We start from the raw sequence: 11,025 nt of genomic DNA, 5'->3' as shown, positions 1-11,025 counted from the left end.
TTCCAATTGGGATTGGTTTCTTTCTAGGTCTGATGCACAACTGTCATTCTGGAACTTCCTTTGCCTCTCTTGTATTGGACTCCCTGTTTCCTAGATCCTTCATCTTCTTTAGTTAACTTTCCATTGTGTAGAGAATCTCTTCTAAGTAGCTTCCCAATAAGAGATACATGATAAAGATAAAAGTTTTGAAAACTTGGAATGTTTGAAGATGACTATATTCTATCCTCACGTTGATTAATAGTTTGGCTGGGAATTTAATTCTTGGTAGAATATAATTTCCTCTGGTATTGTGAAGACATCATCCCATCGTCTTCTAGCTTCTTGTATGAATTAATAAGCCTATTTTTTTCATTCACAAGATTTTTAAATATAAAGTCTTCTCTTTCTGGAAGATTTTAGGAGGTTTTCATCACCCTGGTGTTCTGAAAATTCATGATGATGTGCTTTATTGCCAATAGTTTTAAATTTATTGCCAATGGTATTCAGTGGGCTCTCTTTATCTAAAGAGTTATAACCTTCATTTCCGAGAAAGTTCCAAGACGTCAGGAAATTAACTGCTTTATTGTTTACTGCTGAATTCTCATCACTTAGTACAGGGTCTGGCACATATTAGGTACTCACTAAAAAGTGAATAAGTGAATTCATGACTAAATGAATAGGAGAATTTTTTGGTGACAGTTCTTTGTTAATTTTCTTCCTCTCTTTCTTCTTTTCTCTAGAACTCCTCTGGTTTTCTTGTTTTCTTTCTTTCTTTTCTTTTTTTAAATGTTTATTTTTGAGAGAAAGAGAGACACAGAGCATGAGTGGGGGAGGGGCAGAGAGAGAGGAAGACACAGAATCCAAAGCAGGCTATAGGCTCTGAGCTGTCAGCACAGAGCCTGACGCAGGGCTCTAACTCACAAACTGGAGATCATGACCTGAGCTGAAGTCAGATGCTTAATCGACTGAGCCACCCAGGTGCATCGGTTTTCTTATCTGTCTTTCCTTTTATTTTAAATCTCTTTGTATTTATTTTAATTTCTGTGAAATTTCCTTCACTTTATCTTCTAACCTGACCCCCCCACTTTTTTTGGCATTTCTAATGTCCATAATATATTTAACTTCCAAGTTACCCCTTTTGTTTTCAAAATGTTCCTTTTATAAAATAGCACATTTTTCTTGTTCTAGAAATCTCTGATATCTTATATGTATCTTAAATCTTGAGGATATCATGCTTGTTTGCTTTTTTTTACTTTAATTTACTTAAAACTTAGGTGCCAAGAAGATTAGTTTGCTTCTTTTTGGTTTATCCCTCTGGGGGGTTAGGCTTCAGCTTTCTCTGTTCTCCTAAGTTATTTACCACTCCTCCATCTGCTTTCTACATTCTCTTCTCTGTTGTAGTCTTTAAAAAAAAATCCTGTCACTTTACACTTTTTAAAGTTTCCCTAATTGCCATTTTTGAGAAATTATGAAAAGGAATAGTTGTAAGTTTATGTTTCAATCTCTTAATTTAACTAGAACTCCCCACTACATTTTCAGTGAAAACTTAAAGGATTAGGCTTAGGTAATGTTTTTATAAAGACTTGAGCAAAGCATGGGAAAATAATCTTTATCCCCCAAACGGTGAGTGGAGTTATTATTATTTTTAGATAATAAAATATAATGTTTTAATAAATTGTCCTGGCATATAAAATATTTTTTTGTAAGTGTAAAATTACTCTCCTGGATTTTATTTAAAAGTTCTAGTGAAATTTTTGAGGATGTATGCTACTTTCGATGACATTTGTAAAAATCCCAAGGCAAGGTAATACTAAACATTTGTCTATCCAAAATAGGGAGGAGAAGAGGGAAAAAATAGCATCTCTAAAAATTATTCTTCCATATATATTAAACCTAGAAACAACAACTCAAGGACATTGTCAATATGCTTGCATAGGCCTTTAGATGGCAGCTTCATTTGCTCCCTTTTGGTGGAGCTGTCTGCAAGGAGTTTAATGAATGAACAGGGAACCACGGATGTCCAAAGGAAAGTGAAAGGAGTCCGTGTAAAGACTGATCATCTCCTGGAAGTACAGATTATAAAGTCAAGATAAAATCTTGGTTTCTCTCAATAATCTAAAGCACCCAATGTCTACAGCAGTAGTTTGTCATTTTAAAAACAGTTTACTTAAGGGGTGCCTGGGTGGCTCAGTGGGTTCAGGGTCTGACTCTTCATTTTAGCTCAGGTCATAATCTCATGGTTTCTGGGATTGAGCCCTGAGTGGAGACTGCTTGGGATTCTCTCTCTCTGCCCCTCCCTCACTCTCTCTCTCTTTCTCAAAATAAATGTTTAAAGACAATTTACTTAAAAATAATTGATATATACACATATACTAAAAGTCAAGTAGTGCTAAAGACGACTAAAAATGTATGCCCCTTGGAGGAGAGGTTCAGAAGATGGCGGTGTAGGAGGACGCTGGGCTCACCTCGCCCTGCTGATCACTTAGATTCTACCCACATCTGCCTAAATAACCCAGAAAACTGCCAGAAGACTAGCAGAACGGACTCTCCGGAGCCAAGTGTAGACAAGAGGCCCACGGAAGACGATAGGAAGGGCAGAGAGGTGGTGCACACTACACGGACTGGCAGGAGGGAGTCAGGGCGGTGGAGGGGCAGCCTGTCCTGCAAGGCAGAGCCCCCGAGTCTGGCTTACAAAAGCGGAGAGGCTGCACTGCATGAGTTCTGACAGCCAGCAGGACTTAACATCTGGAATGTTATAAGTCAACAGCTCTGCTTGGAGAGTGGGAGGGGGAGAGGACACCAGGAAGGAGAGGTGTTGAGCCCTAGAAGACAGAGCTCAGCTCGGCGGGGAACAAAGGCGCTGGGAAGTGCCATCTCCCTCTCCCATTCCCCAGCCAAAATCCCAAAGGGATTCACCATCACCAAACTTGCTTGCACCGTGCAAATACCCAAAGCTGTGCTTCTGTGGATCCATCCCTCCGGCAGGCCTGCGTCCCTCCCGGTGCTGCAGGATCCCTCCCACAGGGGACCACGGCAAAGTGAGCTAAGACTGCCCCTCCAGCCCCCCCCTCCCCCCCATGCACCTTGTGGACCCACCCCGGCTACTACGCCAGATCCCACCAAAGCAGCACCACAAGCCTGGCAGTGTGCAAGTAGCCCAGACAGGGGCCACACCACTCCACAGTGAGTCCTGCCCATGGGAGAGGGCAAGATAAGGTACACACTAGTCTGACTGTGGCCCCAGTGGTGGGCTGGGGACAGACATCGGGTGGCCCCGCCCACCAACACAAGTTACTCCAGATAGCACAGGAGAAGTACCCTGCAGTTCCGTGCCACCCCAGGGACAATCCAAAATGACGAAATAGAAGAATTCTCCTCAAAACAAACTCCAATAAGTAGCAACAGGTAATGAATTGATCAAAAACGATTTAAGCAGTATAACATAACAAGAATTTAGAATAATAGTCATAAAATTAATCACTGGGCTTGAAAAAAGTATAAAGGACAGCAGAGAATCTATTGCTACAGAGATCAAGGGACTAAGAAATAGTCATGAGGAACTAAAAAATGCTATAAATGAGGTGCAAAATAAAATGGAGGTGACCACTGCTTGATTGAAGAGGCAGAGGAGAGAATAGGAAAATTAGAAGATAAAATTATGGAAAAAGAGGACGCTGAGAAAAAGAGAGATAAAAATATCCAGGAGTAGGAGGGGAGAATTAGAGAACTAAGTGATGTAATCAAACGCAACAATATCCATATAATAGGAATTCCAGAAGAGGAAGAGAGAGAGAAAGGGGCTGAACAAATCATAGCTGAGAACTTCCCTGATCCGGGGAAGGAAAAAGGCATTGAAATCCGAGAGGCACAGAGAACTCCCTTCAGACGTAACTTGAATCCATCTTCTGCATGACATATCGTAGTGAAACTGGCAAAATACAAGGATAAAGAGAAACTTCTGAAAGCAGCTAGGGATAAACACGCTTTAACATATAAAGGGAGACAAATAAGACTAGTGACAGACCTATCTACTGAAACTTGGCAAGCCAGAAAGGAGTGGCAGGAAATCTTCAATGTGATGAACAGAAAAAAATATGCAGCCAAGAATCCTTTATCCAGCAAGTCTGTCATTCAGAATAGAAGGAGAGATAAAGGTCTTCCCAAACAAACAAAAACTGAAGGAATTCATCACCACTAAACCAGCCCTACAAGAGATCCTAAGGGGGATTCTGTGAGTGAAATGTTGCAAGGACCACAAAGTACCAGAGACACCACTACAAGCATGAAACCTACAGACAGCACAACGACTCTAAACCCATATCTTTCAATAATAACACTGAATGTCAATGGACTAAATGCTCCAACCTAAAGACATAGGGTTTCAGAATGGATAAAAAAAACAAGACCCATCTATTTGCTGTCTACACGAGACTCATTTTAGACCTGAGGACACCTTCAGATTGAAAGTGAGGGGATCAAGAACTATCTATCATGCTACTGGAAGTCAAAAGAAAGCTGGAGTAGCCATACTTTTATCAGACAAACTAGACTTTAAATTAAAGGCTGTAACAAGAGATGAAGAAGGCCATTATATAATGATTACAGGGTCTATCCATCAGGAAGAGCTAACAATTATAAATGTCTATGCGCCGAATACGGGAGCCCCCAAATATATAAAACAATTACTCACGAACATAAGCAACCTTATTGATAAGAATGTGGTAATTGCAGGGGACTTTAATACCCCACTTACAACAATGGATAGATCATGTAGCATCAATAAAGAAACAAGACCCTGAATGATACATTGGAACAGATGGACTTGACAGATATATTTAGAACTCTGCATCCCAAAGCAACAGAATATACTTTCTTCTCGAATGCATGTGGAACATTCTCCAAGATAGATCACATACTGGGTCACAAAACAGCCCTTCATAAATATACAAGAATTGAGATCATGCAATGCATACTTTCAGACCACAATGCTATGAAACTTGAAATCAACCACAGGAAAAAGTCTGGAAAACCTCCAAAAGCATGGAGGTTAAAGAACACCCTACTAAAGAATGAATGGGTCAACCAGGCAATTAGAGAAGAAATTAAAAAATGTATGGAAACAAATGAAAATGAAAATACAACAATCCAAATGCTTTGGGATGCAGCAAAGGCAGTCCTAAGAGGAAAATACACTGCAATCCAGGCCTTTCTCAAGAAACAAGAAAAAACCCAAATACAAAATCTAATGGCACACCTAAAGGACATAGAAGCAGAGCAGCAAAGACACCCCAAGCCCAGCAGAAGAAGAGAAATAATAAAGATCAGAGCAGAAATAAACAATATAGAATCTAAAAATCTGTAGAGCAGATCAATGAAACCAAGAGTTGGTTTTTTGAAAAAATAAACAAGATTGATAAACCTCTAGCCAGGCTTCTCAAAAAGAAAAGGGAGATGACCCAAATAGAGAAAAGTCATGAATGAAAATGGAATTATGACAACTAATCTCTCAGAAATACAAGCAATTATCAGGGAATACTATGAAAAATTATATGCCAACAAACTGGACAACCTGGAAGAAATGAACAAATTCCTAAGCACCCACACACTACCAAAACTCAAACGGGAAGAAGTAGAAAATTTGAACAGACCCATAACTAGTGAAGAAATTGAATCAGTTATCAAAAATCTCCCAACAAATAAGAGTCCTGGACCAGATGGCTTCCCTGGGGAATTCTATCAGACATTTAAAGCAGAGTTAATACCTATCCTTCTCAAGCTGTTTCAAAAAATAGAAATGGAAGGAAAACTTCCAGACTCATTCTATGAAGCCAGCATTACTTTGATTCCCAAACCAGACAGAGACCCAGCAAAAAAAAAAAAAAGAACTACAGGCTAATATCTCTGATGAATATGGATGCAAAAATTCTCAACAAGATACTAGCAAATTGAATTCAACAGCACATAAAAAGAATTATTTACCATGATCAAGTGGGATTCATTCCTGGGCTGCAGGGCTTGTTCAACATTTGCAAATCAATCAACGTGATACATCACATTAATAAAAGAAAAGATAAGAACCATATCATCCTGCCAATCGATGCAGAAAAAGCATTTGACAAAATTCAGCATCCTTTTTTAATAAAAACCCTCGAAAAAGTCGGGATAGAAGGAATGTACTTAAACATCATAAAAGCCATTTATGAAAAGCCCACAGCTAATATCCTCCTCCATGGGGAAAAACTGAGAGCTTTCCCCCCTGAGATCAGGAACACGACAGGGATGTCCACTCTCACCGCTGTTGTTTAACATGGTATTGGAAGTTCTAGCATCAGCAATCAGACAACAAAAGGAAATCAAAGGCACCAAAATTGGCAAAGATGAAGTCAAGCTTTCACTTTTTGCAGATGATGTGATATTATACATGTAAAACCCGACAGACTCCACCAAAAGTCTGCTAGAACTGATACATGAATTCAGCAACGTCGCAGGATACAAAATCAATGTACAGAAATCAGTTGCATTCTTATACACTAATAATGAAGCAACAGAAAGAGATATAAAGAAACTGATCCCATCCACAATTGCACCAAGAAGCATAAAATACCTAGGAATAAACCTAACCAAAAACGTAAAAGATCTGTATGCTGAAAACTATAGAAAGCTTATGAAGGAAATTGAAGAAGATATAAAGAGATGGAAAAACATTCCCTGCTCATGGATTGGAAGAATAAATATTGTTAAAATGTCAATACTACCCAAAGCTATCTGCACATTCGATGCCATCCCAATCAAAATTGCACCAGCATTCTTCTCGAAGCTAGAACAAGCAATCCTAAAATTTGTATGGAACCACAAAAGACCCCGAATAGCCAAAGTAATATTAAAGAAGACCAAAGAGGGAGGCATCACAATCCCAGACTTTAGCCTTTACTACAAAGCTGTAATCATCAAGACAGCATGGTATTGGCACAAAAACAGACATATAGACCAATGGAATAGAATAGAGACTCCAGAATTGGACCCACAAACGTATGGCCAACTAATCTTTGAAAAAGCAGGAAAGAATATCCACTGGAAAAAAGACAGTCTCTAACAAATTGTCCTGGGACAACTGGACAGCAACATGCAGAAGAATGAAAGTAGACCACTTTCTTACACCATTCACAAAAATAAACTCAAAATGGATAAAGGACCTGAATGTCAGACAGGAAACCATCAAAACCCTAGAGGAGAAAGCAGGAAAAAAACCTCTCTGACCTCAGCCGCAGCAATTTCTTACTTGACACATCTCCAAAGGCAAGGGAATGAAAAGCAAAGATGAACTATTGGGACCTCATCAAGATAAAAAGCTTCTTCACAGCAAAGGAAACAATCAACAAAACTAAAAGGCAACCAATGGAATGGGAAAAGATATTTGCAAATGACATATCGGACAAAGGGCTAGTATCCAAAATCTATAAAGAGCTCACCAAACTTCACACCCAAAAAACAAATAATTCAGTGAAGAAATGGGCAGAAAACATGAATAGACACTTCTCTAAAGAAGACCTCCAGATGGCCAACAGGCACATGAAAAGATGCTCAACGTCGCTCCTCATCAGGGAAATACAAATCAAAACCACACTCAGATACCACCTCACCCCAGTCAGAGTGGCCAAAATGAACAAATCAGGAGACTATAGATGCTGGTGAGGATGTGCAGAAATGGGAACCCTCTTGCACTGTTGGTGGGAATGCAAACTGGTGCAGCCGCTCTGGAAAACAGTGTGGAGGTTCCTCAAAAAATTAAAAATAGATCTACCCTATGACCCAGCAGTAGCACTGCTAGGAATTTACCCAAGGGATACAGGAGTGCTGATTCATAGGGGCACTTGTACCCCAATGTTTATAGCAGCACTCTCAACAATAGCCAAATTATGGAAAGAGCCTAAATGTCCATCAACTGATGAATGGATAAAGAAATTGTGGTTTATATACACTATACAATACTACGTGGCAATGAGAAAGAATGAAATATGGCCCTTTGTAGCAACATGGATGGAACTGGAGAGTGTTATGCTAAGTGAAATAAGTCATACAGAGAAAGACAGATACCATATGTTTTCACTCATATGTGGATCCTGAGAAACTTAACAGAAGACCATGGGGGAGGGGAAGGAAAAAATAATGGTTAGAGATGGAGGGAGCCAAAGCATAAGAGACTTTTAAAAACTGAGAACAAACTGAGGGTTGATGGGGGTTGGGAGGGTGCGGATGGTGGGTGATGGGTATTGAGGAGGGCACCTTTTGGGATGAGCACTGGGTGTTGTATGGAAAACCATTTGACAATAAATTTCATATTTAAAAAAGTAAAATAAAAATGTATGCCCCTTTATCACTCCTTTTAGCTATTTCTTTTGATATTTAAATGTATATTCTAAGAGAAAAAGGTATATACAGCTATCTTTTGATTAATTAATTTTAGGCATTATTAATTGATATCTATGTTAGTATAGACCCTCCCAGAGACGGACACAAAAGTGGGAAATTTATTAGGGAAATGCCTATAAGGAAAAATGGAGAGGGAACCAAAGGAAAACTGAAATGCTATCAGACTGCTATGTAGTTCTTACTAAGTCAGGAGAGAGGGAAAGGGGGAAGATTGGGTAGAATCACTTAAAGCACAGAGCAGTTCAAAGGAAAGGTCAGGAAGCTCTTGGGGAGTCTTTGAGTCATAGTCACCTATTGGAGAAATCCCCTATCTCCTAGAAACCAGTCTACCTTAATATCCTTTTCTCTCTCAGTCACCGGTTTGGAACAGCCCATGGGAAGTATGGCCTCTGCATAAATGTAGTGATAGATTTCAAAGTGCAGCAACAAGGCCCAATGTACAGATATGCTCCCTGCAGTTAGAGATCTGAGAAGGGACATTCTCATGCCTGCCACTGCTTCCAGTATGACAGGTGAAGATTTTAGCTCCCTTTCACAGACCCTTTCCCTTCATTTCTTCCTTCCAGTATAATTATACTCCAATTTTGATGAAATCCGTATTTAGTGCTTTCATTATTATGATTATGGAAAATTTGCTCATCGCTGAGCCAGATAATGCATCATAATTATAGTATATTTATTGTGTACTTTTTGCTTTTCCTAGAGATAATAATTGCTTCATTTTTTTCCCATTTGTTTAGTTTTGAAATTATGGCTAATTCCCCACATTCCCAATAGCTTTGTAAAAAATCTCTTGCTACAAATTTCCATATATTCAAACTTAGGAGCAAATCTGCTAAGTTCAGGAGTGGACTGGTAAATGTTTAACAACTAGCCCTCCTTGGGGGGTAGAAGGAACTGAACCCTAAGCTTTTTCCCTTCCATTGTGTAAATATGCCCACCATGATAGATTTCAAAGTACCAGTTGTGAAGTCACCAAATGAAAAGTTGAAAAGAGAAGAACACCATCTACTCTTGTGAGCCTGTACAGGTTGGCTCTGTCACATTACTGAGATAGCCCTCTTGGAACTCTTCTTCCTCTTGCTCCAATCTGGACTTGTCATTCTGTAGGCCTGTTGTAACTTCACCTCTCTTGTATTTCCCTGTTTTTCTTCTGATTCTTGCAATAGGTGTTGTCTTAGTTTATTCTGTCATTTTGACAAAGCATATCCTCTGATTACTTCCTGTGAAAGGCTGTAGAGTGGGTTGACAAGCTTCCAGTTCTGCTTGCATTTACATTTGCAAACTTGTGCTTCTGAGAATCTCTCCCTCTACCCTATATTTCTCTGATAATTTTCTTAGATAAAGCATTCTGGTTTTAAAATTATATTTCCCCAGAATTTTGTAGGCATTGCTCCCTAGTCTTTTAGTTTCCCAATGTTGCTGTTGACAAGTGTGATACCATTATCTCTTCAAACTTTTAACGTGAAGTTTTTTTCTTTCCGTGAGCTTTGAGGATCATCTCTATCCTTAGTGGTTTGCAATTTCATGATGATGCACTTTGGTATAACTATTTTCTCATTCACTGTTTGTGGCAATCTTTCAATCTGGACACTCACGTATATATAACTTGCCCTTTCAATTTGAATAATTATTTCCAACATTCCTGGTTACCTTTCTTTTTGGTTTTATTGAAATTTCCTTCCTTTCTTATTTTTAATTAGACATTTGTTTTTCTGGCCTTCCTGTTAGACAGATACTTAGGCATGCCGGATAGCCTTAAAAAACAAACAAAACGAACAAACAAAAAATCAACAAGAAAACCAAAAACCTTTTCCATGGTGCCTTGGTGGTTCAGTCGGTTGAGTATCTGACTCTTCAATTTTGTTTATTCTTTCAAAAAACCAGCTCTTATTCACTGATCTGTTTTACTGTGTTTTTTTTTTTTATTTTATATTGTTTATTTCTGCTCTAATCTTTATTATTTCTCTTCTTCTGCTGGCTTTGGCCTTTCTTTGCTTTTGCCTTTCTTTCTAGTAAGGTTAGGTTGTGTATTTGGGACCTTTATTGCTTCTGGAGATGGCCCTAAGTTGCAATGTATTTTCCTTTTAGGACTGCCCTTGCTGCATCCCAAAGGGTTTTGGACTGTCGTATTTTCATTTTCATTTGCTTCCATATATTCTTAAATTTCTTCTTTAATTTCCTGGTTGACCCATTCATTCTTTAGTAGGGTGTCCCCTCTATGTATTTGGGGACTTTCCAGATTTTTTCTTGTGGTTGATTTTAAGTTTCATAGTGCTGTGATCTGAAAATATGCATGGTATGATCACAATCTTTTTATACTTGTTGAGAGCTGTTTTGTGACCCAGTTTGTGATCTGTTTTGGAGAACGTTCCATGTGCACTTGAGAAGAATGTGTATTCTGCTGGTTTTGGATGAACCATTGTGAAGGTATCTATTAAGTCCATCTGGTCCAATGTGTCATTCAGGGCCATTTTTCCTTATTGATTTTCTGCCTAGATGATCTGTCCATTGCCATAAGTGGAGTATTAAAGTCTCCTACAATTATGGTATTATTATCTATACATTTGTTTATGTTTGTGATTAATTGATTTATATATTTGGGTGCTCTCATGC

The sequence above is a fragment of the Felis catus genome, chromosome B1 (assembly GCF_018350175.1).
Source record: "Felis catus isolate Fca126 chromosome B1, F.catus_Fca126_mat1.0, whole genome shotgun sequence".
Lineage (NCBI taxonomy): Eukaryota > Metazoa > Chordata > Mammalia > Carnivora > Felidae > Felis > Felis catus.
This window is presented reverse-complemented; position numbering follows the sequence as displayed.